Source organism: Ranitomeya variabilis, chromosome 1 (assembly GCF_051348905.1).
Source record: "Ranitomeya variabilis isolate aRanVar5 chromosome 1, aRanVar5.hap1, whole genome shotgun sequence".
In the NCBI taxonomy this organism is placed as follows: Eukaryota; Metazoa; Chordata; class Amphibia; order Anura; family Dendrobatidae; genus Ranitomeya; species Ranitomeya variabilis.
The window spans coordinates 430,290,462-430,316,905 of NC_135232.1; positions in this window are offsets into that span (position 1 = coordinate 430,290,462).

A 26,444-nucleotide genomic window follows, 5' to 3' on the forward strand; every position below is an offset into this window, starting at 1 on the left:
CATGGGGCAGAATGCTGGACATGCTCGGGTCAGAATTCTGGACACGCTGGGGTTTGAACACTGGACATGCTGGGGGCAGAATGCTGGACACACTGGGGGCAGAATGCTGGTCATGCTGGGGGCAGAATGCTGGACACGCTGGGGGCAGAACACTGGACATGCTGGGGGCAGAATGCTGGACACACTGGGGGCAGAATGCTGGACACGCTGGGGGCAGAATGCTGGACAGGCTGGGGGCAGAATGCTGGACATGCTGGGGGCAGAATGCTGGACAGGCTGGGGGCAGAATGCTGGAGACACTGGGGGTGGAATGCTGGAGACACTGGGGCAGAATGCTGGAGACACGGGCAGAATGCTGGACACGCTGGGGGCAGAATACTGGACACGCTGGGGGCAGAATGCTGGATACACTGGGGGCAGAATGCTGGAGATGCTGGGGGCAGGATGCTGAAGATGCTGGGGGCAGGATGCTGGACACGCTGGGGGCAGAATGCTGGACATGCTGGGGGCAGAATGCTGGAGATGCTGGGGGCAGAATGCTGGAGACAGATCGTGCAGGATCATGGGGCAGGATGGATACGATGAAGACAGATGGGGCAGGATCATGGGACAGATGGGGCAGGATGGGGAGATCATATGGGGCAGAATTTATACTCATCAAGGCAGGATGGGAGAACATATGACTGAAGCCAGGAATGAGACACATGGGGGCTAGGATAGGGAATATTGTTAGCATAAGGGCTAATTAAGGAATATTATTACTGCAGTGATGTATTCACTTTATTTTTTGAGTATACTGTTTTAAAATGGGGGCGGTCCTGTTACTGTGCAGAGCGACACTATGTCACCTTTTTTTCTTCATGTGTTGTAATGTAGAAGTTGGGAAAAATTAAGTAACGTGTTCTACAAGCGGAGCTCGAGATAACTGTGTTATTTCCTGCAGAGATGAGCCCTGCCTGGAAGAAGTGATGGCGATCTGTGTGAAAGATGAAAGATGAAGGACTTCACCTAGAGATGTCACTGGTGAGTAAGTGTGTTATCAATACACTGACACAACACACAGTATACTATATACAGAGCTCCTGTGTATAATGTCACAAGTGATCACTGTATTACCTATACAATATATACAGAACTCCTGTGTAAAATATCACCAATGATCACTGTATTACCTGTACACAGACACTGCATACTAAGTACAGATCTCCTGTACAATGGCACTTATGGTGATAGTATTTTTTTTAATTACTGATCAGTATTGTAGTATTCAGTCACTATGTGGTGGTAATATGTGGTCTTGACATGGTGTTGTGGTATTTGTCCCTTGTATGTGCTATTTGGTCACTTTGTGGTGGTAATATGTGGTCTGGTCATGGTGCGGTGGCACTTGTTCCTTGTATGTGATTAGGGTTGAGCGAAACGGATCGGACAATTTCAAAAATCGCTGACTTTCGGCAAAGTCGGGTTTCGTGAAACCCGACCTGATCCCAGTGTGGGATCGGCCATGCTGTCGGTGATCTTCGCGCCAAAGTCGCGTTTCGTATGACGCTTTCAGCGGCATTTCTCAGCCAATGAAGGAGGACGCAGAGTGTGGGCAGCGTGATGACATAGGTCTCGGTCCCCACCATCTTAGAGAAGGGCATGACAGTGATTGGCTTGCTTTCTGCGGCATCACAGGGGCTATAAAGGGGCGTGCACGCCGACCGCCATCTTACTTCTGCCGATCTGAGCATAGGGAGAGGTTGCTGCAGCTGCATCAGAAGCAAGGATATTGTTAGGGAGGAAACCCCCAAATCGCTTGTGCTGTAGCGATTTCCACTGTCCAACACCACCTTTTCTTTGCAGGGACAGTGGGGGCTAGATTTCTGTGCATCTGTGTAGCTTATTAGGCTTCCTTATAAGGCTCCCTGATAGCTGCATTGCTGTTTGTACGCCGCTGTGCAAACCAACTGCTTTTTTAAAAGCAAAAATCCTGTTGCTCCTTTCTGCACAGTTCTATTGTTTATTTGTCCACACTTTTGTGTGCAGCAGTCCTTTTTATTGCTGGCTGCCATACTTTTCCTGAGATCATTGTAGGGAGATTGTTATTGTAGTATAGTCCCTTTTTTTATATATATATCTTCCAGCCACCTTCTGCCACATACACTGTGTAGTGTAATACAGTGAGCCTGTTTTTTGCAGTAGTCTCCCACACATAAAAAGGAGATTTAAATTGCCGCTAAGTGCATCTGCGTCAGTTCTGTTTGTCATATATCTGCCAGCCCCTTTCTGCCACGTACACTGTGTAGTGTAATACAGTGGGCCTGATTTTTGCAGCAGTCTCCCACACATAAAAAGGGAGATTTAAATTCTCATCAAGTTTACATACACCTTCTACCTTGTTTTACAGTACCAAATAAGGGTTGTTAGTTTGGTTACATTTTCTCAAGAATGAGGAAGTCTGGTGGAAGAGGCCGTGGGCGGTCATTGCCAGCTGTTAATGATGGTGGTGGTGGTGGTGGTGGAGCATCTGGTGGTAGTGGGAAAAGTAAAATAGCACCTAAGGCTCGAGTTGTTGAGCCAGCGTCATCGTCTGGCTACAAAAGGCCTCGAAGGCTCCCTTTTCTGGGAGTAGGAAAACTGCTTTTAAAGCTGGAGTAGCAGAAAAAAGTTTTGGCTTTCCTTGCTGACTCAGCCTCTAGCTCTTTCGCCTCCTCTTCCAAAAGTTCCAAATTTAAAAGCAGCAAGTCGTCAGTGGATGCTCACAGTCAGGAACAAGTCGCTTTCTTGTGTCCTTCACCCAAAGCAAAAGTGAAGGATGCGGCAGGCGACACTACAGTTTACTCCATGGAGCTCTTTACACATACCATGCCAGGGTTAGAAAGGGAAATAGTTCTCAGCCCTTTACAAGATGAATCGGACATGGAGTGCACAGATGTACAGCCACAGCTAGATTATTATGCTGTTCCATTGACTCAGATCACAACATTGCCCTCGCAGTGTACTGAGCCAGAACCTGACCCTGATGAGACTATGGTGCCCCGTCCCAAACGCTATAGCACCTTACACGGTGACACAGGGGACGGTGCACAGGACATTGAAGAGGAGGTGATAGATTATCCAGTTGTTGATCCAGATTGGCAGCCATTGGGGGAACAGGGTGCCGCTGGCAGTAGCTCAGAAGCGGAGGAGGATGAGCCGCAGCAGGCATCATCAACATCGCAACAGCTTTCATCTGGCAGGCCCGTATCAGGCCAAAAACGTGTGTCAAAAACAAAAACAGTTTTAGGAAAGCGTGGCCATCCGGTGAAAGTAGCACAGCGTGCAATGCCTGAAAAGGTATTCAATAGTAGGAAGAGTGCAGTGTGGCTATTTTTTAACCAAGATCCAAATGATCAGTGCAAAGTTATCTGTAAGAAATGCTCAAAGACCTTTAGCAGAGGGCAGAATGTCAAAAATTTAAATACAACGTGCATGCGTAGACATTTAAACAGCATGCACTTGCAAGCCTGGACTAACTACCAAACGTCCGGTTACGTTGTTGCACCCGCTCAGAATAAAGGTAGTTAGCAATGCTACACTGCTTCCCTCACTGTAAGCCCACCGTTTAGGACACCACCTGCAGCAAATGCGGAGGGATCGTCGCAAGGCCAAAGCAGTCAGGGAATCACCACATTCTTGGTAGGAAACACTGTATGTAGGCCAACATCAAGAATACCATCACCAACCCTCTCTCAATCTGCCATGTCCACCACCACCCCCGCTAGTTCCACCATATGCAGCTCTCCAGTCCAGCTCACCCTACAAGAGACTCTCGTTAGAAAAGGAAGTACTCATCCTCACATCCGCATACACAGGGTTTGAACGCCCACATTGCTAGACTAATCTTGTTAGAGATGATGCCCTACCGGTTGGTTGAAAGTGAAGCTTTCAAAGCCCTGATGGCCTACCCAGTACCACGCTATGACCTACCCAGTCGACACTTCTTTGCGAGAAAAGCCATCCCAGCCCCCCACCAGCATGTCAAAGACCACATTGTCCATGCACTCAGGCAATCAGTCAGTAGAAAGGTCCACCTCACAACAGATGCATGGACCAGTAGGCATGGCCAAGGATGTCACGTGTCCATCACGGCACACTGGGTTAATGTGGTGGATGCAGGGTCCACAGGGGACAGCCATAGTGGGACAGTTCTGCCTAGCCCATGGTCTATGAAACAGTTGGTTGTAGGCGTTCGCCACCCCTCCTCCTTCTCCTCCTCCTCCAGCAGAAGCGAAAGCTCGTCCACAGAGCGCAGTCGCACGACCACTCCATCCGCAGCTGCCAGTGTTGCACACGAGGTGTCCCATCATGGAACAGCTAGTGGTAAGCGTCAGCAGGCTGTGTTGGAAATAAAGTGTTTGAGTGACAACAGACACACCGCGGAAGTTCTGGCCGAGTTCTTGCAGCAAGAAACTCAGTCCTGGCTGGGCAGTGTACATCTTGAGGCAGGCAAGGTAGTCAGTGATAACGGAAGGAATTTCATGGCTGCCATAGCCCTTTCAGAACTGAAACACATACCTTGCCTGGCTCACACCTTAAACCTGGTGGTGCAGTGCTTCCTGAAAAGTTATCCGGAGTTACCAGCCCTGCTCCTGAAGGTGCGAAGACTTTGCTCGCACATCCGCCGGTCGCCCGTACACTCCAGCCGTATGCAGAACCATGAGCGATCGTTGAAGCTTCCCCAGCACCGCCTAATAATCGATGTTGCAACAACGTGGAACTCCACACTGCACATGCTTCAGAGGCTGTGCGAACAGAGGCGTGCTGTAATGTATTTGTGGAAGGATACACATACAAGGGCAGGCAGTTGGATGGCAGACATGGAGTTGTCAGGTGTGCAGTGGTCGAAGCTACAAGACCTCTGTCAAGTCCTTCAGTGTTTTGAGGAATGCACACGGCTGGTAAGTGCAGACAACTGTTGTGGATTCTGTTTGCGGGCTCCCTCTGGTGGTTACTGCTGGTACTGGGTGACTTTGGTGGGTTGCGGCCTTTGGTTTCCATCTGTCCATCAGAGGCTGGGTGTTTCCTATTTTACCTGGCCTTTCTGTCATTTCCCTTGCCGGCTATCAATGTGTTCAGATGTGCTCTGTTTGGTTCCTGCCTACCTGCTCCCAGATCTTTCAGGATAAGCTAAGTGCTGATTTTCAGTTGTTTGGTTTTTTGTCCAGCTTGCTTAGAATGTCTCTTTGTTAGCTGGTTGCTCTAGTGGACTGAGGTTCTCCCCATGTGCCATGAGTTGGCACATGGGTTCTTGTAATCTCAGGATGGTTTTTTTGATTAGGGTTTTTTGCTGACCGCTCAGTCCCCTTTTGTGTCATTCTGCTTTCTAGTTTTCAGCGGGCCTCTATTTGCTAAAGCTATATACATCATCTCTATGTGTGTGCCTTCCTCTCATTTCACCGTCAATACATGTGGGGGGCAACTATATCTTTGGGGTTAATTCCTCTGGAGGCAAGTGAGGTCTTTGTTTCCTCTGCAGTACTAGTTAGCTCTTAGGCTGGTGCGTGGCGTCTAGAACCAACGTAGGCACGCTCCCTGGCTATCTCTAGTTGCGTTTGTCAGGCGTAGGGCAGCGGTCAGCCCAGGTTCCATCACCCTAGAGCTCGTCCGATATTTTTTATACTTTGCTAATCCTGTGCTATCCCTAGCCATTGGGGATTCATGACAGTATAGCCGGCCAACAAAGTGTTAATTGTTTGGGCTGAAGCAGGAGAAATAGAAGTGTTCAAGGGAAATTTTTTTTTTTTCCTTCAGAGTTTTGCTGCCTAGCCCTTAATTGCTGTCTAGCTGCTTCTTACCTCCTCTTAACCCTTGAATGGCTCTGATCTTAGCTGTTTATCATGGATGTCCAGAGTTTGGCTTCCAGCCTGAGTAATCTCGCGGCAAAGGTTCAAAACATACAGGATTTCGTTGTTCACACTCCCATGTCTGAACCTAGAATTCCTATTCCAGAGTGTTTTTCTGGAGATAGATCTACCTTCCTGAATTTCAGGAACAATTGTAAATTGTTTCTCTCTTTGAAATCTCGCTCCTCTGGAGACCCTGCTCAACAGGTCAAGATTGTTATATCGTTCCTACGGGGCGACCCTCAGAATTGGGCATTTGCATTGGCACCAGGGGATCCTGCATTGCTCAGTGTGGATGCGTTTTTTCTGGCATTGGGATTGCTCTATGAGGAACCTAACCTAGAGATTCAGGCTGAAAAAGGCTTTATTAGCCCTCTCTCAGGGGCATGATGAAGCGGAAATATATTGTCAGAAATTTCGGAAATGGTCGGTGCTTACTCAGTGGAATGAGTGCGCCCTGGCTGCAAACTTCAGAAATGGTCTTTCTGAGGCCATTAAGGATATTATGGTGGGGTTCCCTGCGCCTACAGGTCTGAATGAGTCTATGGCTATGGCCATTCAGATTGATCGGCGTTTACGGGAGCGCAAACCCGTGCACCAGTTGGCGGTGTCTTCTGAACAGGCACCTGAGACTATGCAATGTGATAGAATTCAGTCCAGAAGTGAACGGCAAAATTATAGGCGGAAAAATGGTTTGTGTTTTTATTGTGGTGATTCAGCTCATGTTATATCAGCATGCTCTAAACGCACAAAAAGGGTTGATAAATCTTTTGCCATTGATACTCTGCAGTCTAAGTTCATTTTGTCTGTGACTCTGATTTTTTCACTGTCTTCCATTTCCGTCGATGCCTATGTGGATTCAGGCGCTGCCCTGAGTCTTATGGATTGGTCATTTGCTAAACGCTGCGGTTTTAGTCTAGAGCCTCTGGAAGTTCCTATTCCTCTGAAAGGAATTGATTCTACACCATTGGCTATGAATAAACCGCAGTATTGGACACAAGTGACCATGCGCATGACTCCCGTTCATCAGGAGGTGATTCGCTTCCTTGTACTGTATAATTTACATGATGTACTAGTGCTTGGTCTGCCATGGTTACAAACTCATAATCCTGTCCTGGACTGGAAAACAATGTCTGTGCTAAGCTGGGGATGTCAGGGGGTTCATGATGATGCACCTCTGATTTCTATCGCTTCATCTACTCCTTCGGAGATCCCTGCGTTTTTGTCGGATTATAGGGATGTTTTTGAGGAGCCTAAGCTCAATTCGCTCCCTCCCCATAGAGAGTGTGACTGTGCTATAGAATTGATTCCTGGCAGTAAGTTCCCTAAGGGTCGTTTATTTAATCTGTCACTGCCAGAGCATACTGCTATGCGGAATTATATTAACCCCTTCCCGACATGTGACGGAATAGTACGTCACATGTCGGGACCCCCGCTTTGATGTGCGCTCCGGCGGTGAGCGCACATCAAAGTCGCGACATGTCAGCTGTTTTTTACAGCTGACATGTGCGCGCAATAGCGGCGGGTGAAATCGCGATCACCCGCCGCTATTAACTAGTTAAATGCCGCTGTCAAACGCAGACAGCGGCATTTAACTACCGCATCCGGCCGTGCGGCCGGATATGAGCGCATCGCCGACCCCCGTCACATGATCGGGGGTCGGCGATGATCCTCCATTGTAACCATAGAGGTCCTTGAGACCTCTATGGTTACTGATTGCCGGTGGCTGTGAGCGCCCCCCTGTGGTCGGCGCTCACAGCACACCTGCATTTTAGCTACATAACAGCGATCTGATGATCGCTGTTATGTAGCAGAGCCGATCGGGCTGTGCCTGCTTCTAGCCTCCCATGGAGGCTATAGAAGCATGGCAAAAGTAAAAAAAAAAAGTTTTTAAAAATGTGAAAAAAATAAAAAAAATATAAAAGTTTAAATCACCCCCCTTTCGCCCCAATCAAAATAAATCAATAAAAAAAAACCCCAACCTACACATATTTGGTATCGCCGCGTTCAGAATCGCCCGATCTATCAATAAAAAAAAAGCATTAACCTGATCTCTAAATGGCGTAATGAGAAAAAAATTCGAAACGCCAGATTTACGTTTTTTTGGTCGCCACGACATTGCATTAAAATGCAATAACGGGCGATCAAAAGAACGTATCTACACCAAAATGCTATCATTAAAAACACGAGCTCGGCACGCAAAAAATAAGCCCTCACCTGACCCCAGATCACGAAAAATGGAGACGCTACGGTTATCGGAAAATGGCGCAATTTTGTTTTGTTTTGTTTTTTGCAAAGTTTGGAATTTTTTTTCACCACTTAGGTGAAAAATAACCTAGTCATGTTAGGTGTCTATGAACTCGTAGTGACCTGGAGAATCATAATGGCAGGTCAGTTTTAGCATTTAGTGAACCTAGCAAAATAGGCAAGCAAAAAACAAGTGTGGGATTGCACTTTTTTTGCAATTTCACTGCACTTGGAATTTTTTTCCCGTTTTCTAGTACACGACATGCTAAAACCAATGATGTCGTTCAAAAGTACAACTCGTCCCGCAAAAAATAAGCCCTCACATGGCCAAATTGACGGAAAAATAAAAAAGGGAAGTAGGGGAGCGAAAAACGAAAACGGAAAAACGGAAAAAGCTCCGGGGGTGAAGGGGTTAAGGAGTCCTTGGAAAAGGGAGATATTCGTCCATCTTCGTCCCCTCTGGGAGCAGGTTTTTTTTTCGTGGCAAAAAAAGATGGTTCCCTGAGGCCTTGTATAGATTATCGCCTTCTGAATAAGATTACAGTCAAATACCAGTATCCATTGCCATTATTTACTGATTTGTTTGCTCGCATTAAGGGGGCTAGGTGGTTCACTAAAATAGATCTTCGTGGTGCGTATAATCTGGTGCGGATAAATCAGGGTGATGAGTGGAAAACCGCATTTAATACGCCTGAGGGCCATTTTGAGTATTTGGTAATGCCTTTTGGACTCTCCAATGCTCCGTCAGTCTTTCAGTCCTTTATGCACAATATTTTCCGTGAATATCTGGATAAGTTTATGATTGTGTATTTGGATGATATTTTGGTGTTTTCTGATGACTGGGAGTCTCATGTTCTACAGGTCAGGAAGGTGTTTCAGGTTTTGCGGGCCAATTCTCTGTTTGTGAAGGGCTCAAAGTGTCTCTTCGGAGTCCAGAAGATTTCTTTTCTGGGGTACATTTTTTCTCCTTCTACTATTGAGATGGATCCCGTTAAGGTTCAGGCTATTTGTGACTGGACACAACCTACATCTGTTAAGAGCCTTCAGAAGTTCTTGGGGTTTGCTAATTTTTATCGTCGGTTCATTGCTAATTTTTCCAGTATTGTTAAACCTTTGACTGATTTGACTAAAAAGGGTGCTGATGTTGCTGATTGGTCTCCTACGGCCGTGGAGGCCTTTCGGGAACTTAAGCGCCGGTTTTCTTCTGCTCCTGTGTTGTGTCAACCAGATGTTTCACTTCCTTTCCAGGTGGAGGTTGATGCTTCCGAGATTGGAGCGGGGGCGGTTTTGTCACAGAGAAGTTCTAATGGCTCGGTGATGAAGCCATGTGCTTTCTTCTCTAGAAAATTCTCGCCCGCCGAGCGCAATTATGATGTGGGTAATCGGGAGCTTTTGGCCATGAAGTGGGCATTTGAGGAGTGGCGTCATTGGCTTGAGGGTGCTAAACATCGCGTGGTGGTCTTGACTGATCACAAGAATCTCATTTACCTTGAGTCTGCCAGGCGTTTGAATCCTAGACAGGCTCGTTGGTTGTTATTTTTTTCTCGTTTCAATTTAGTGGTTTCATACCTGCCAGGTTCAAAGAATGTGAAGGCAGACGCTCTTTCCAAGAGTTTTGTGCCTGACTCTCCTGGGGACACTGGGCCTGCTGGTATCCTTAGGGATGGGGTAATATTGTCCGCCGTATCCCCAGACTTGCGACGCGCATTGCAGGAGTTTCAGGTGGATAAACCGGATCGATGTCCACCAGAAAGACTGTTTGTTCCGGATGATTGGACCAGTAGAGTCATCTCCGAGGTCCATTCTTCTGTGTTGGCTGGTCATCCTGGAATATTTGGTACTAGAGACTTGGTGGCCAGGTCTTTTTGGTGGCCTTCCTTGTCTAGGGATGTGCGTACCTTTGTGCAGTCTTGTGAAGTGTGTGCTCGAGCTAAGCCTTGCTGTTCACGGGCTAGTGGGTTGTTGTTATCCTTGCCCATCCCGAAGAGGCCTTGGACGCACATTTCCATGGATTTTATTTCTGATCTCCCGGTTTCACAGAAAATGTCCGTTATCTGGGTTGTGTGTGACCGCTTTTCTAAGATGGTTCATTTGGTGCCCTTGCCTAAGTTACCCTCCTCCTCTGAGTTGGTTCCTTTGTTTTTTCAGAATGTGGTTCGTTTGCATGGGATTCCGGAGAATATCGTTTCTGACAGGGGATCCCAGTTTGTGTCTAGATTTTGGCGGACGTTTTGTGCCAAGATGGGCATTGATTTGTCTTACTCGTCTGCATTCCATCCTCAGACAAATGGCCAGACGGAGCGAACTAATCAGACCTTGGAAACTTATTTGTGGTGTTTTGTTTCTGCTGATCAGGATTACTGGGTTGCTTTTTTGCCACTGGCCGAATTTGCTCTTAATAATCGGGCTAGTTCGGCCACGTTGGTCTCTCCTTTTTTTTGTAATTCGGGGTTTCATCCTCGTTTTTCCTCTGGTCAGGTGGAGTCTTCGGATTGTCCTGGAGTGGACGTGGTGGTGGACAGGCTACATCACATTTGGAATCAGGTGGTGGACAATTTGAAGTTATCTCAGGAGAAGACTCAGCAGTTTGCTAATCGCCGTCGCCGCGTGGGTCCCCGACTTTTTGTTGGGGACTTGGTGTGGTTGTCTTCTCGTTTTGTCCCTATGAAGGTCTCTTCTCCTAAGTTCAAGCCTCGGTTCATCGGTCCTTATAGGATCTCGGAGATTCTTAACCCTGTATCTTTCCGCTTGGATCTCCCAGCATCGTTCGCTATTCATAATGTGTTCCATCGGTCGTTGTTGCGGAGGTATGAGGTGCCTGTTGTTCCTTCGGTCGAGCCTCCTGCTCCGGTGCTGGTGGAGGGAGAATTGGAGTATGTTGTTGAAAAGATCTTGGATTCTCGTGTTTCCAGACGCAAACTCCAGTATTTGGTTAAGTGGAAGGGTTATGGTCAGGAGGACAATTCCTGGGTGGTCGCCTCCGATGTTCATGCGACTGATTGGGTCCGCGCCTTCCATAGAGCTCACCCTGATCGCCCTGGGGGTTCTCGTGAGGGTTCGGTGACCCCTCCTCAAGGGGGGGGTACTGTTGTGGATTCTGTTTGCGGGCTCCCTCTGGTGGTTACTGCTGGTACTGGGTGACTTTGGTGGGTTGCGGCCTTTGGTTTCCATCTGTCCATCAGAGGCTGGGTGTTTCCTATTTTACCTGGCCTTTCTGTCATTTCCCTTGCCGGCTATCAATGTGTTCAGATGTGCTCTGTTTGGTTCCTGCCTACCTGCTCCCAGATCTTTCAGGATAAGCTAAGTGCTGATTTTCAGTTGTTTGGTTTTTTGTTCAGCTTGCTTAGAATGTCTCTTTGTTAGCTGGTTGCTCTAGTGGACTGAGGTTCTCCCCATGTGCCATGAGTTGGCACATGGGTTCTTGTAATCTCAGGATGGTTTTTTTGATTAGGGTTTTTTGCTGACCGCTCAGTCCCCTTTTGTGTCATTCTGCTTTCTAGTTTTCAGCGGGCCTCTATTTGCTAAAGCTATATACATCATCTCTATGTGTGTGCCTTCCTCTCATTTCACCGTCAATACATGTGGGGGGCAACTATATCTTTGGGGTTAATTCCTCTGGAGGCAAGTGAGGTCTTTGTTTCCTCTGCAGTACTAGTTAGCTCTTAGGCTGGTGCGTGGCGTCTAGAACCAACATAGGCACGCTCCCTGGCTATCTCTAGTTGCGTTTGTCAGGCGTAGGGCAGCGGTCAGCCCAGGTTCCATCACCCTAGAGCTCGTCCGATATTTTTTATACTTTGCTAATCCTGTGCTATCCCTAGCCATTGGGGATTCATGACAGACGACGCCATCATAAGCTTGAGCATCCCACTAATGCGTCTGCTGATGCAAAGTTTGACGCACATTAAGGAGCAGGCATCTGCAGCCGAGGAGGAGGGAAGCCTTGATGACAGTCAGCCATTGTCTGCTCAGGGAACTCTCCTGGACGAGGTGGCGGATGAAGAGGAGGAGGAGGAGGATGATGGGGATGAATATTTATGGAAGGAGGAAGCTTCTCACGGGGCAATAGAAACTGGTGGCGTTGCAAGGTCAGGTACAGGGTTTTTGCGGGAGACAAGTGATGTTGATTTGCCAGAAAGTGCTCCTCAACCCAGCAGTGAATTGACACCTGGAACATTGGCCCACATGGCTGATTATGCCTTGCGTATCCTAAAAAGGGACCCCCGCATTATCAAAATGATGACCGATGACGATTACTGGTTGCCTCCTGGATCCACGCTATAAAGGGAAATTGCAAAATATCATGCCCCATGAGAACCTTGAGCAAATATTGGCTACCAAACAAGCAACTCTTGTAGACCGTTTGGTTCAGGCATTCCCAGCACACAGCGGCGGTGATGGTTCTCACACGAGCTGCAGGGGGCAACATGGCAGAGGTGTTAGAGGTGCACAAATCAGAAGTGGCACTGGACAAAGTGGTTTTATGACCAGGTTGTGGAGTGATTTCGCAATGACCGCAGACACGACAGGTACTGCTGCATCAATTCAAAGTGACAGGAGACAACATTTGTCCAGTATGGTTACAAACTATTTTTCCTCCCTTATCGATGTTCTCCCTCACACGTCATTCCCCTTTGATTACTGGGCATCTAAAATAGACACCTGGCCTGAATTGGCAGAATATGCATTACAGGAGCTCGCTTGCCCAGCTGCTAGTGTGCTATCAGAAAGAGTCTTCAGTGCTGCTGGTTCAATACTGACCAAAAAAAGGACTCGTCTGGCTACCCAAAATGTTGATGATCTAACCTTCATTAAAATGAACCAATCATGGATTTCTAATTATTTTGCCCCACCTTCCCCTGCTGACACGTAGTTTGCCTGAAAAATGTTTTGCTTTTGGACTCCTCTTACTGACTGCTCCAATTCCTCCATTTGCAGCTGCTGAATGTCCACCATAGGCCATTTTTTTACCTCCATAAATGGTCTGACTCCCCCCACAGGGCCGTGGTCACAACCTAGCGCAAGCACCCATGCGAGTGCCGTTTGCCTGGACAGATGGGTGTGCCCACTCTTGGGCGACGGCACTGGCACAGGGTCCCTCATAGTACAATGAAGTGTCTCTGACGGTGGTGGTCCACAACCAACGTCAGACACACCATTGTAATATGAGGGGCCCTGGGCCAGTACCGCCGCCCACGAGAGAGTGTCCCCCCAGCTCATACAGCGCTCTACCACTTGCAAAACTTACCTCTCCCGGCTCCACCACTGTGTAGTCTGTACTGTTAAATCCTTCAATGGCACTGCCAATAAAAATGTGTTGAAATGATAGATGATTGTAAAAATATACAGGGGCCCTGGCCTCCATTTAGACCAGTTAATACTTTGCGCCAACTACCACTGTCTGCTACTCAGCAGAGGAGCCCACCCCTGTACGTAGCTATGCCACCTTTTTATTTCTGAAAATTTGTTTGGCAGACATTTACCTCACTTTATTGTTTTGGCCTACTAACTGTGTCATCCACTCCTTACAGTTGTCCTCCACTGAACAAACCTATGCTGCCAGTTTACTCCTGTTACCAGTTTTGAACTGCATAGAGCCTACTTTTTTATTTTAGGCCTTCTAAGTCTATCTGCGCCACTCCTTACAATCGTCCTCCGCTGAACAAACCAATGCTGCCTGTGTACCCCTGTAACCAATGTTAAACTGCATTGAGCCTACTTTTTATTTTAGGCCTACTAAGTCTGTCTGCGCCACTCCTTACAATCGTCCTCCGCTGAGCAAACCAATGCTGCCTGTGTACCCCTTTAACCAATGTTAAACTGCATTTAGCCTACTTTTTTATTTTAGGCCTACTAAGTGTGTCTGCGCCACTCCTTACAATCGTTCTCCGCTGAACAAACCAATGCCGCCTGTGTACCCCTGTTACCTATTTTAAAATGCATTTAGCCTACTTTTTTATTTTAGGCCTACTATCTGTGTCTGTCTGCGCCACTCAATACAGCTGTCCTCCACTGAACAAAGCTGTGCTTCAATTTTCAGGCTTTCAGCCTATATCAGATATGAAACAGCATTTGGCCTACTTGTTTGGTTGGGCCTACAAACGGTGACTGCCGCTCCTTGATTGTCTCCTCCACTGAACAACGCTGAGCTTCAATCTTCAGGCTTTCGGCCTATAGGAAATATGAAACTGCATTTGGTCTACCTTTTTTGTAGGGCCGACATTCCCCTTGCTGTTCTCCTCCACTGAATAAAGCTGAGCTTCAATCTTCAGGCTTTCGGCCTATAGGAAATATTAAACTGCATTTGGCCTACTTGTTTGGTTGGGGACTAACGGTGTGTCTGCCGCTCCTTGCTTGTCTCCTCCACTGAATATAGCTGAGCTTCAATCTTCAGGCTTTCGGCCTATAGGAAATATTAAACTGCATTTGGCCTACTTGTTTGGTTGGGCCGACTAACGGTGTCTGCCGCTCCTTGCTGTTCTCCTCCACTGAACAAAGCTGAGCTTCAATCTTCAGGCTTTCGGCCTATTTCAAATTAGAAACTGCATTTGGCCTGCTTGTTTGGTTGGGCCTACTAACGGTGTCTGCCGCTCCTTGCTGTTCTCCTCTACTGAACAAAGCTGAGCTTCAATCTTCAGGCTTTCGGCCTATTTCAAATAAGAAACTGCATTTTGCCTACTTGTTTGGTTGGGCCTACTAACGGTGTCTGCTGCTCCTTGCTGTTCTCCTCCACTGAACAAAGCTGAGCTTCAATCTTCAAGCTTTCGGCCTATAGGAAATATTACACTGCATTTGGCCTACTTGTTTGGTTGGGCCGACTAACGGTGTCTGCCGCTCCTTGCTTTTCTCCTCCACTGAACAAAGCTGAGCCTCAATTTTCATCCTGTTTTGAATTTTAAACTGCATTTGGCCTACTTGTTTGGTTGGGCCTGCTAACGGTGTCTGCCTCTGCTTGTTGTTCTCCTCCACTGAACAAAGCAGTGCCTCCTGTTTACTCCTGTTACCAATTTTGAACTGCATTTGGCCCACTTTATTACTTGGGCCTACTAACCGTGTCTGCCACTCATTTCAGTTTTCCTCCACTGAACAAAGCAATGCCGCCTGTTTAGTCCTGTTACCAATTTTGAACTGCATTTAGCCTACTTTACTCTTTGGGCCTATATCTGTGTTTCCTCCCCATCATGCCCATTGCCCAGCCACTGCTAGATGAGTCTGCTGGTACAGTGACCCAGACCACTACATTCCCCTTGCACTCTACACAGCCAGAATCTGACCCTGCTGAAAGTCTGGTTCCCCTTCCTGCATACTATACCACCTTACACAGGGACAAAGAGGAAGGTGCAGATGAAAGTGCAGGTTCCTTCATCAGGTGGGGGGGCATACTTGTTGGCGATGTAGGGACATCTCAGATTTAAAGTCACTTTGAGGGGTGTACATGACAGAAAATACCCAAAAGTGACACCATTCTAAAAACTGCACCCCTCAAGGTGATCAAAAACACATTCAAGAAGTTTATTAACCCTTTAGGTGCTTCACAGGAACTGATGCAATGTTGAAGGAAAGAATTAACATTTAACTTTTTTTTACAAACATTTTATTTCAGAACCAATTTTTTTTTATTTTCTCAAGTGTAAAAAGAGAAAATGAACCACAAAATTTGTTGAGGAATTTCTCCTGAATACGCCGATACCCGATATGTGGGGGTAAACTACTGTTAGGGTGCACAGCAGAGGTTGGGAAGAGAAGGAGTGCTGCTTGATTTTTTCAGTGCAGAATTGGCTGGAATTGAAATCGGATGCCATGTCGCGTTTGGAGAGCCCCTGATGTGCCCAAACAGTGGAAACCCCCCACAAGTGATACCATTTTGGAAACTAGACCCCCTTAAGAAACTTATTTGGATGTGTGGTGAGCACTTTGAACCCCCAAATGCTTCACAGAAGTTTATAATATAGAGCCAAACAAATAAAAAATTGTGCTATTTCCACAAAAATGATATTTTCTCGCCCAATTTTTTATTTTTACAAGGGTAACAGGAGAAAGTAGACCAAAAGAGTTGTTGTGCAATTGTCCTGAGTATGTCAGTATGTCAATACCCCAAATGCGGGGGCAAAACTACTGTTTGGCACACGGAAGAGCTCGGAAGGGAAGGAGAGCCATTTGACTTTTTCAATGCAGAATTGACTGGAATTGAGATTGGACGCCATGTAGCGTCTGAGAGCCCCTGATGTGCCTAAACAGTGGAAACTTCCCAGAAGTGACACCATTTTGGAAACTAGACCCCTTAAGGAACTTGTCTAGATGTGTGGTGAGCACATTGAACCCCCAATCGCTTCACAGAAGTTTATAACGTAGAGCCATGAAAATGAAAAATCTTTTTTTTCTTCAAAAATGATTTTTTTAGTCAGAATTTTTTATTTTCACAAGGGTAACAGGTGAAATTGGATGTCAAAAGTTGTGGTAGAATTTTTCTTGAGTACGCCAATACCCCATACGTAGGGGGACCACTGTTTGGGCTCGGAAGGGAAGTAGTGACGTTTTAAAATGCAGATGGTCTGTGGGCGTCTTGTTGCTTTTGCAGAGCCCCTAAACAGTAGAAACCCCCCAAAAGTGGCCTCATTTTGGAAACTAGACCCTCAAGGAGCTTATCTAGGTGTGTGGTGAGCACTATGAACCCCCAAGTGCTTCACAGAAGTTCATAACGTAGAGCAGTGAAAATAAAAAAAAATCATATTTTTTCCACAAAAATGATGTTTTCACCCCCAAATTTATAATTTCACAATGGTAGCAGGAGAAATTTGACCATGATAGTTGTTGTGCAATTTGTCCTGAGTACTCTGATACCCAACATGTGGGGGGACCACTGTTTGTGCGCACGGCATAGCTCAGAAGGGAGGGAGCACCATTTGACTTTTTGAATGCAAAATTGGCTGGGATCAATGGTGGCGCCATGTTGCGTTTGGAAACCTGCTTATGTACCTAAACAGTGGAAACCCCCCAATTCTAACTCCAACCCTAACCTCAACACAACCCTAACCCTAACCCTAACCATAAACCTAACCCCAACACACCCCTAACCCTAATCCTAACCCTAATCCTAATCCCAACCTTAACCCAACACACCCCTAACCATAATCCCAACCATAACCCTAACCCAAATCCCAACCCTAACCCTAATCCAAACCCTAATCTCAACCCTAACCCTAATCTCAACCCTAACCCTAATCCAAACCCTAATCCAAACCCTAACCCTAATCCCAACTGTAACCCTAACTTTAGCCCCAACCCTAACCCAAATTTTAGCCCCAACCCTAACCCTTACCCTAACTTTAGCCCAACTCACTTTAGCCCAACCGTAACCCTAATGGGAAAATGGAAATAAATATTTTTTCTTTATTTTATTATTTTTCCCTAGCTAAGGGGTGATAAGAGAAGGCTTCATTTACTATTTTTTTATTTTGATCACTGTGATGGGGTCTATCACGGTGACCAAAATGAACCAATAGGAAAAATCTTCCTATTGTTGCCGGGTGCCAGACAGCAGATCTCGGGCGCACTGCGCATTTTCTTTCCGGAAGAAGACGCCAGCAGCTGTGGGGGGAGGCAGGGGGACCCAGGGACACCAGGAGACACTGGTAAGTATCGGGGACCCTATTTCTCTGTCCTCTGATGTGCAATCACATCGGAGGACAGAGAAATTAAATGGCAAATCAAGCTTTTTTTTCCTTTCTTTGCAGCTGCCGTTATATGGTTAATAATGGCGATTGCAAACCGGGGGTCGGTAAAAACTGACCCAAATCTGTTGTGAACTCTGTTTTTGGGCTCCCTCTAATGGTCACAAGCGGTACTGTGTAGTGTTGTCTTTCTGCAGGTTGGCAGCATCAGCTGGTTCGTTATCCTTGGCTGGTTTCCTATTTAGCTCACCTGGATACTCAGTTCCTTGCCTGCTATCAATGTATTCAGTGCTCTTCAGATTCCTTGTGACTACCTTGCTCCCAGTCTCTCCAAGACAAGCTAAGTTTTTGTTTGTTCATTTTTGATTATCAGCATTCATGATGTTTCTTGCCCAGCTTGCTAAAATGTGATTTCCTCGCTTGCTGGTTGCTCTAGGGGACTGAGGTTCTCCCCCCACACCGTTAGTTGGTGCGGGGGTTCTGGAAATCTCAGTGTGGATATTTTGTAAGGGTTTTTTACTGACCGCACAGACCCCTTTTCTATTTTCTGCTATCTAGTATTAGTGGGCCTCATTTGCTGAATCTGCTTTCACCCCTGTGTATGTGCCTTCCTCTTACCTCACCGTTATTATTTGTTGGGGGCTTCTTTATCTTTGGGGATTATTTCTCTGGAGGCAAGTGAGGTCTTTCTCTCTCTCTAGGGGTAGTTAGTTCCTCAGGCTGGCTCGAGACGTCTAGAATTTTAGGCACGTTCACCGGCTACTTCTAGTGTGTTTGGATAGGTTCAGATTTGCGGTCAGTCCAGTTTGCCACCTCCCTAGAGCTTGTCCTATGTTTGTTACCTAGCTGGAGTAATTTGTGATCCTCAACCACTAAGGATCATAACACAAATCATGTTCTCTGGGGTCAGCAGCTGAGAACCCAGAGAAAGTCCGACTCTGGGGGGCGCTATACACTTTTTCCAGAGTGCCGTTTATTAACGGCGCTGTGGTTTAGGTACCCTTAACTACCTCTGTTAAAAGGTGTATTGGCGGTCATTAAGGGGTTAAAGGGACTCTGTCAGCCCAGAATGACTGTTGAAACTAAGTACAGGCGCTCATCGCATTATGACAATTTTCATTTTTTTAAATTTGTTGTTTATTTCTCCCCTTCTTCTCAGGCTATGTCCCCACTGTCAGTAATGAGCAGCGCTTTGGATGCGGCACATGTCCGCTGCATCCAAAGTTCTGCTCTGGCTTTTGAACGCAGGTGATTCTGCATGTGTTCATTGAACATGTGGAATCAGAGTGTCCAATACATGGGATGGGTGAAATTTATCTTGCGGAAACTCGCGTCTCTACAAGATAAATTGACATGCTGCGGTCTGGAGAGACGTGAAGCATGTCGGTCTCCGCAGGTGATCCACGGGCGTCGGTGCACGCATAGTGGGCATGGGATTTCTTGAAATCCCATCCACTATAATGTAACATCTGGCTGCTGTGGGTTGGACACTGCAGATGTACGAAGCGTTCAACCTGCAACATTTACTGACAGTGGAAAAATACCCTAAGAGCCATAGCTTTTTTTTCCCAGAATCATGAGACTTGTTTTTTTGTGGACTAGTTGTATTTATGAATTACACTATTTGTTATGTCATGTACTGGAAAGTGGGGGAAAAAAATTCCAAGTGCGTTGAAATTGCAAAAAAGTGTAATTCACAATTGTTGCTTGATTTTTTCTTTTAGCATGTTCACTATACTGAACATTAAAACTTATACAATAAGATTCACCAGGTCAGTCCGATTTTGCAGATATCAAACCTGTATAGTTTTTTTGTTTTTTTTAAGTGGTGAAAAAAATTTGGAAATTTGCAAAGAAAAAATAGCTTTTGTCACCATTTTCCGAGACCCATAATGTTTTCATTTTTGGGGACATTGGGCTGTATAAGGATTTCGTCTTTGCCCCTTGAACTTATATTTTTACTGATATCATTTAGGGGGATACGATGTTTACGATTTCCAAGCACAGAGGCTGTGAGCGCGATCGCTGCCTGGTGTCAGCTGATTTTGACGGTTCCCATCACTTTAACCCCCAAAATACTGTGATGGATACTGCAACATTTAGCAGGCAGGCAGACAGAGACCCCTCTGCACTCCAATTGGTGCCCCAAGGAGCCTCAGTCATTGCTATGGTGACCTGATGTTGCCACCAGATACTAGCAATTTAGTTAGATCTGTGCAGTGCGTGATCTAACTAATGATCTAGCTAACTTGCATCTGTAAGGCTGACAATTATTTTGCATAGCAATGCAGGTGCATTGCAATGCATTAGAAAGGTCATCAGATATCAGAGAAAATGAGTCCATAGAGGGACTTGGTAAAAAAGTTTAAAAAATTGTAAAAATGTTTTTTTAAAAGTCACAAAAAATAAAAAATATATTGGACCCATACATTTTCCCCCTCTCCCATGACAGCACCACTTGAGAGAGGGTATCCATCCACCAGGACAGGAAACCTACTGAATAAAAAGGCGGTACCTCTCCTCCGCATCAGTTCGGTTTCCTGTTGTCATGGAAGCGTACAAGAAGACTAGCGGTACACTTACCCAGGAGGATATCCGGTAGTCGGGATGCCGTCCATGGTTGAAGAAGAGCCAACCATTGGGTTCATGCAGAGTGCAGCAGGAGACCTCTTTGGAAAATGTCCCCTGTCTACATGGGTCCTGGGCTGCGCTCTGTGGTATGGCCCAGCAGTGTGCTCCAGGACAGACTCCCGAGGCTGCGCATGGTGATGCTGGTGGATCTGGTGTCTTCAGCTGAGCGCGCCGGTGAACAGGCTGCCTGGGACTGTGCACGCGCGGGACACAGGAGTCTTCCAATGTGTCCCGCTGACGTAGCGCTCCGGGCACGTCACTTCCGGGCAGCGCATGCGGCCAGCTCCAAAAATGCCTCCATGGAATTTGAGCTTCGTCCTAGAAGCATTAACAAGGTCACCCTTTGAATCTTTACAGGGCTTATCTGACAAAATATTGAAATTACAAACAGTGATTCTGGTAGCCCTGACATAGGCACATAGGGTCAGTGATTTGCAGGTTCTATCAATTAATCATCCCTTCATGCAGGTGTTAGAGGATAGAGTCGTGCTGAGATGTGATCCAGCATATTTCCCCAAAGTGGCCTCTAAATTTCACAAAAGCCAGGAGGTAATCCTTCCCTTCTTCTTCTTCAGTGAACCAAAATCTGAAGAAGAACAGAGACTTCACACGTTAGATGTCAGGAGAGCCCTGATCCACTACTTAGACAGGACTAGACAGAGTAGAAGGGACAAGGCCTTATCTGCAACTTTCCAGCAAAATAAGAAACGGTGTAGTGTTATAAGTGGGACTTTAGCTAGATGGATCAGGGATGCCATTAGCTTAGCCTACTGTAACAGAGAGTCTCTCCCCGGCCTGTGTTCCTGGACTGCCATGTAATCAGGCAGGAGTCAACAACCAGTAGGGGAGAGCCCTCCCCCATGGGGGGGTGGATACAGGGACACAGAACAATAGACTCATGTGTTGGCTGATTCAATTGTGTGGTGACTTGCGAAGGGCTGAGTTCTTAGGCTGAGGCGAGATCCCTGTGACCGTGTGTATTGTTGGAAGCTGCCGCTTGGGACTGTGTTGTGCCCCTCATCTGCTGGATCTATTAAATTCACTCAAGGACTATTGCTATTTCCCTGGCGTCGGATTGCCGGGTGGCGCCCCTGGATCTACTCCCTTTCTGTGGTCTCATTGTAGACTCATTGTGGATGCTGCAGAATTACTTTCATTTGCGTTGTCCCAGTTTCCTGTTCCAATAAATCTTGTTGGATTGTTTATCGGCCTGGTGTCTCTTTCTGCTCTGTCGTATGCCCCGTCACAAACTGGTGGCAAGCGGTGGGATCAGAGCAGAGGGAATGGAGGACAGCGGCTCATCAATGTCTGGAACAGGAACCTCAGGATACAAGAACTGGACTGTGGGGAATTTACAAGCAAAGATCCGTGATTTAGGAATCTGCTATAGAGGACTGACCAATGGCCAAATAATTAAGGTTTTGGAAGAAGCTTACCTGCAAGATGGAACCAAAGAAGGATTCCCACAGCAAAGGGAGGAAAGACAGGAGCTGCAGGTAAATACTCAAAAAAGTCAGTGGGTTTTTGTGTTAATTTCTGTTTGGAGTTGTCCTGGTGATTTGGCACCCTTTGGGTGCTTTGAGAGAGCTAGGGTTGCTTGCTCTCAGCTACAATATACTCTAGTGCTTCATGAGTGTATTATTAAATTCAGCTATAACAAAATGCAGCAATTTACAACAAAACATGCATTGGAAAAGCCCAATGTTAGACCAAAACATTATATGGCCAGATTGTCCATAGGAGACCCGAGTATTCCAATTGTTCACCTCTAAATGTCCCACATAAAGACTCTGACACCTCAATATAAGTAGGTCAATGTGTAATATTCTATACCAATTCTTTCACTGCTATTAGTAACATCCAAAATGATTAATTAAGCACTATAAAATGGTTAGATCTCACCTGTGTCCCATCAGGAACATGTCACGTTACTCCATATGAGGGAAAGTCGGGTAAGGGGCTTTTACTTTAGAGTGGCGTCTTCTGACGCGTTTCTTCCTTACATGGACTCATCAGGGGAGTGTGATACCTGAGTTGGCTGCATTACACCTTCCCCGCTCGTGTCCTTTAAATCAGACGGGACAGGAAATGCATCAGACGCCCATTATGAAAGGCGTGCAGCTAATCTCCTCTCGCTGGTTCGCGCTTCCGCCATCCTGGAACGCACGTAGTGCGCCTGTGCAGTCCGTGGAGCGCCCGGCCCCTAGTAGTGACACGCAGACGTATTCCTTGCACATGCGCCGGGTTAAGTCGCAATGCGCCTGTGCAGTGCTTGGAGCGCATAATCCCTTATAATGACACGCAGACCTTTCTTTTGCGCCTGCGCTGGATTGTATCACATATTACATCATCCTCCCAATGGAGGAATACCAGTCTAATCCACTCCATAAAGTCCCAAGGTTTTAATATGCCGTATGTTATATTTGCCTAAAGATATTAATTTAGGCCTATTTAACGAATATATGAACCTGGAGCAGTTCCTATCTAATCACATATATAAAGAGTCGCCCCAATCTTTATAAATATACAGAGGGGGATGCATACATACTTGCATTACAAATAAGACAGCTCTCATTCCAAGAATTACATGCTGTCTTATTATCCATTTGATATGATTCAGGCTTTCTCCGATTTTACATGTTTACCAACTTAAGGTGGGGGTACAAGGCCCAAGGGGATAGCTTCGTCGAACTCACAAATCGAAATATGAAATATAATTTTGGTTCGTGGGAAAACACATATGTAATGTATACATATGAGTCAATCAAAAAGAAAAAATGAAAAAATGAGAAAAAAAATAAATAAATAAAAAAAGTGAGAAATACCACTGTCCCATAAAAACTGCCTTGTACACTATTATTGAGCTATGCTCCTGAGACCTGCCTAACGCGGAGGTTGGCACCCTAGGGACCTGCGCAAGTGGCGCCCCCACTCGATGGCGGCTACCCCTATGTAACTGTCCCTGTAAGGCCCTACCATAGATAGAAAGAGATGCAAAGATGTAGAGGGCTGTGTCAATATAGGTCATAAGAAACAGCTGTAGGATATTTGTTCATTCAGTCCGTCGGGTCGTGTAGTTTTAAGGTTGAAGATCCACCTGCATTCCTTCTGGAGTATTAACTTATCCCAGTCTCCCCTGTCATGATCTCAATGGCAAGAGAACATAGCATAAGCATATATAGGAACTAGCTCTTGGAAGATGGGAACTGAGCTGACCATGAACTAAACCTAACGCACAACTAGCAGTGGCCGGGTAGCATGCCTACGTTGATTCTAGATGCCCAGCCCAGCCGGAGGACTAAATAAAGCTAGCAGAGGAAAATATTAGTCCTAGCTCACCTCTAGAGAAATACCCCGAAAGGAGACAGAGGCCCCTCACATGTATTGGCGGTGAGTTGAGATGAAATAACAAACGTAGTATGAAAATAGGTTTAGCAAATTTGAGGTCCACTTACTACATAGCAGAAGACAGAAAGGACACTTTCATGGTCAGCTGAAAACCCTATCAAAAACACCATCCAGAAATTACTTTAAAACTCTGGCATTAACTCATAACACCAGAGTGGCAATTCCCGTTCACAAGAGCTTTCCAGACACAGTAACGAAACTACAGCTGTGAACTGGAACAAAATGCAAAAACAAACATGGACAAGAGTCCAACTTATCTAGTAGTTGTCTAGGAGCAGGAACAAGCACAGAGAGGCTTCTGATAACATTGTTGACCGGCAAGCAACTAACAGAGCAGCAAGGTTATATAGCGACTCCCACATCTTGATGGGAACAGGTGAACAGAGAAGATGAAGACACCAGTTCAATTCCACCAGTAGCCACCGGGGGAGCCCAGAATCCAAATTCACAACAGTACCCCCCCCTCAAGGAGGGGGCACCGAACCCTCACCAGAACCACCAGGGCGATCAGGATGGGCCCTATGAAAGGCACGAACCAGATCGGAGGCATGAACATCAGATGCATTCACCCAAGAATTATCCTCCTGGCCGTATCCCTTCCACTTGACCAGATACTGGAGTCTCCGTCTGGAAACACGAGAGTCCAAGATTTTCTCCACAACGTACTCCAACTCACCCTCAACCAACACCGGAGCAGGAGGCTCAACGGAAGGCACAACCGGTACCTCATACCTGCGCAATAATGACCGATGAAAAACGTTATGAATAGAAAAGGATGCAGGGAGGTCCAAACGGAAGGAAACAGGGTTAAGAATCTCCAATATCTTATACGGGCCGATAAACCGAGGCTTAAACTTAGGAGAAGAGACCCTCATAGGGACAAAACGAGAAGACAACCACACCAAATCCCCAACAGAAAGCCGAGGACCAACACGACGGTGGCGGTTGGCAAAAAGCTGAGTCTTCTCCTGGGACAACCTCAAATTGTCCACCAACTGCCCCCAGATCTGATGCAATCTCTCCACCACAGCATCCACTCCAGGACAATCCGAAGATTCCACCTGACCAGAGGAAAATCGAGGATGAAACCCCGAATTACAGAAAAACGGGGACACCAAAGTGGCAGAGCTGGCCCGATTATTGAGAGCGAACTCCGCCAATGGCAAAAAAGCAACCCAATCATCCTGGTCAGCAGACACAAAACACCTCAGATATGTCTCCAGGGTCTGATTAATCCGCTCGGTCTGGCCATTCGTCTGAGGATGGAAAGCGGACGAAAAACATAAATCTATGCCCATCCTAGCACAGAATGCCCGCCAAAATCTAGACACGAATTGGGTCCCTCTGTCAGAAACGATATTCTCAGGAATACCATGCAAACGAACAACATTTTGAAAAAACAGAGGAACCAACTCGGAAGAAGAAGGTAACTTGGGCAGAGGAACCAAATGGACCATCTTAGAAAAACGGTCACACACCACCCAGATGACAGACATCTTCTGAGAAACAGGCAGATCTGAAATAAAATCCATCGAGATGTGCGTCCAAGGCCTCTTAGGAATAGGCAAGGGCAACAATAATCCACTAGCCCGAGAACAACAAGGCTTGGCCCGAGCACAAACGTCACAAGACTGCACAAAGCCTCGCACATCTCGTGACAGGGAAGGCCACCAGAAGGACCTTGCCACCAAATCCCTGGTACCAAAAATGCCAGGATGACCTGCCAACGCAGAAGAATGAACCTCAGAGATGACTCTACTGGTCCAATCATCAGGAACAAACAGTTTATCAGGTGGGCAACGATCAGGTCTCTCCGCCTGAAACTCCTGCAAGGCCCGCCGCAGGTCTGGAGAAACGGCTGACAATACCACTCCATCCTTAAGGATACCTGTGGGCTCAGAGTTACCAGGCGAGTCAGGCTCAAAACTCCTAGAAAGGGCATCCGCCTTAACATTCTTAGAACCCGGTAGGTATGACACCACAAAATTAAACCGAGAGAAAAATAATGACCAGCGCGCCTGTCTAGGATTCAGGCGCCTGGCGGTCTCAAGATAAATCAAATTTTTGTGGTCAGTCAATACCACCACCTGATGTCTGGCCCCCTCAAGCCAATGGCGCCACTCCTCAAAAGCCCACTTCATGGCCAAAAGCTCCCGATTCCCAACATCATAATTCCGCTCAGCGGGCGAAAATTTACGGGAAAAGAAGGCACAAGGCCTCATCACGGAGCAGTCAGAACTTTTCTGCGACAACACTGCCCCAGCTCCGATCTCAGAAGCGTCGACCTCAACCTGAAAAGGTAGAGCAACATCAGGCTGACGCAACACAGGGGCAGAGGAAAAACGGCGCTTAAGCTCCCGAAAGGCCTCCACAGCATCAGGGGACCAATCAGCAACATCAGCACCCTTCTTAGTCAAATCGGTCAATGGCTTAGCAATATCCGAAAAACCAGCAATAAATCGACGATAAAAGTTAGCAAAGCCCAAAAATTTCTGAAGACTCTTAAGAGAAGAGGGCTGCGTCCAATCACAAATAGCTTGAACCTTGACAGGATCCATTTCAATGGAAGAGGGGGAAAAAATATATCCCAAAAAGGAAATCCTCTGTACCCCAAAAACACACT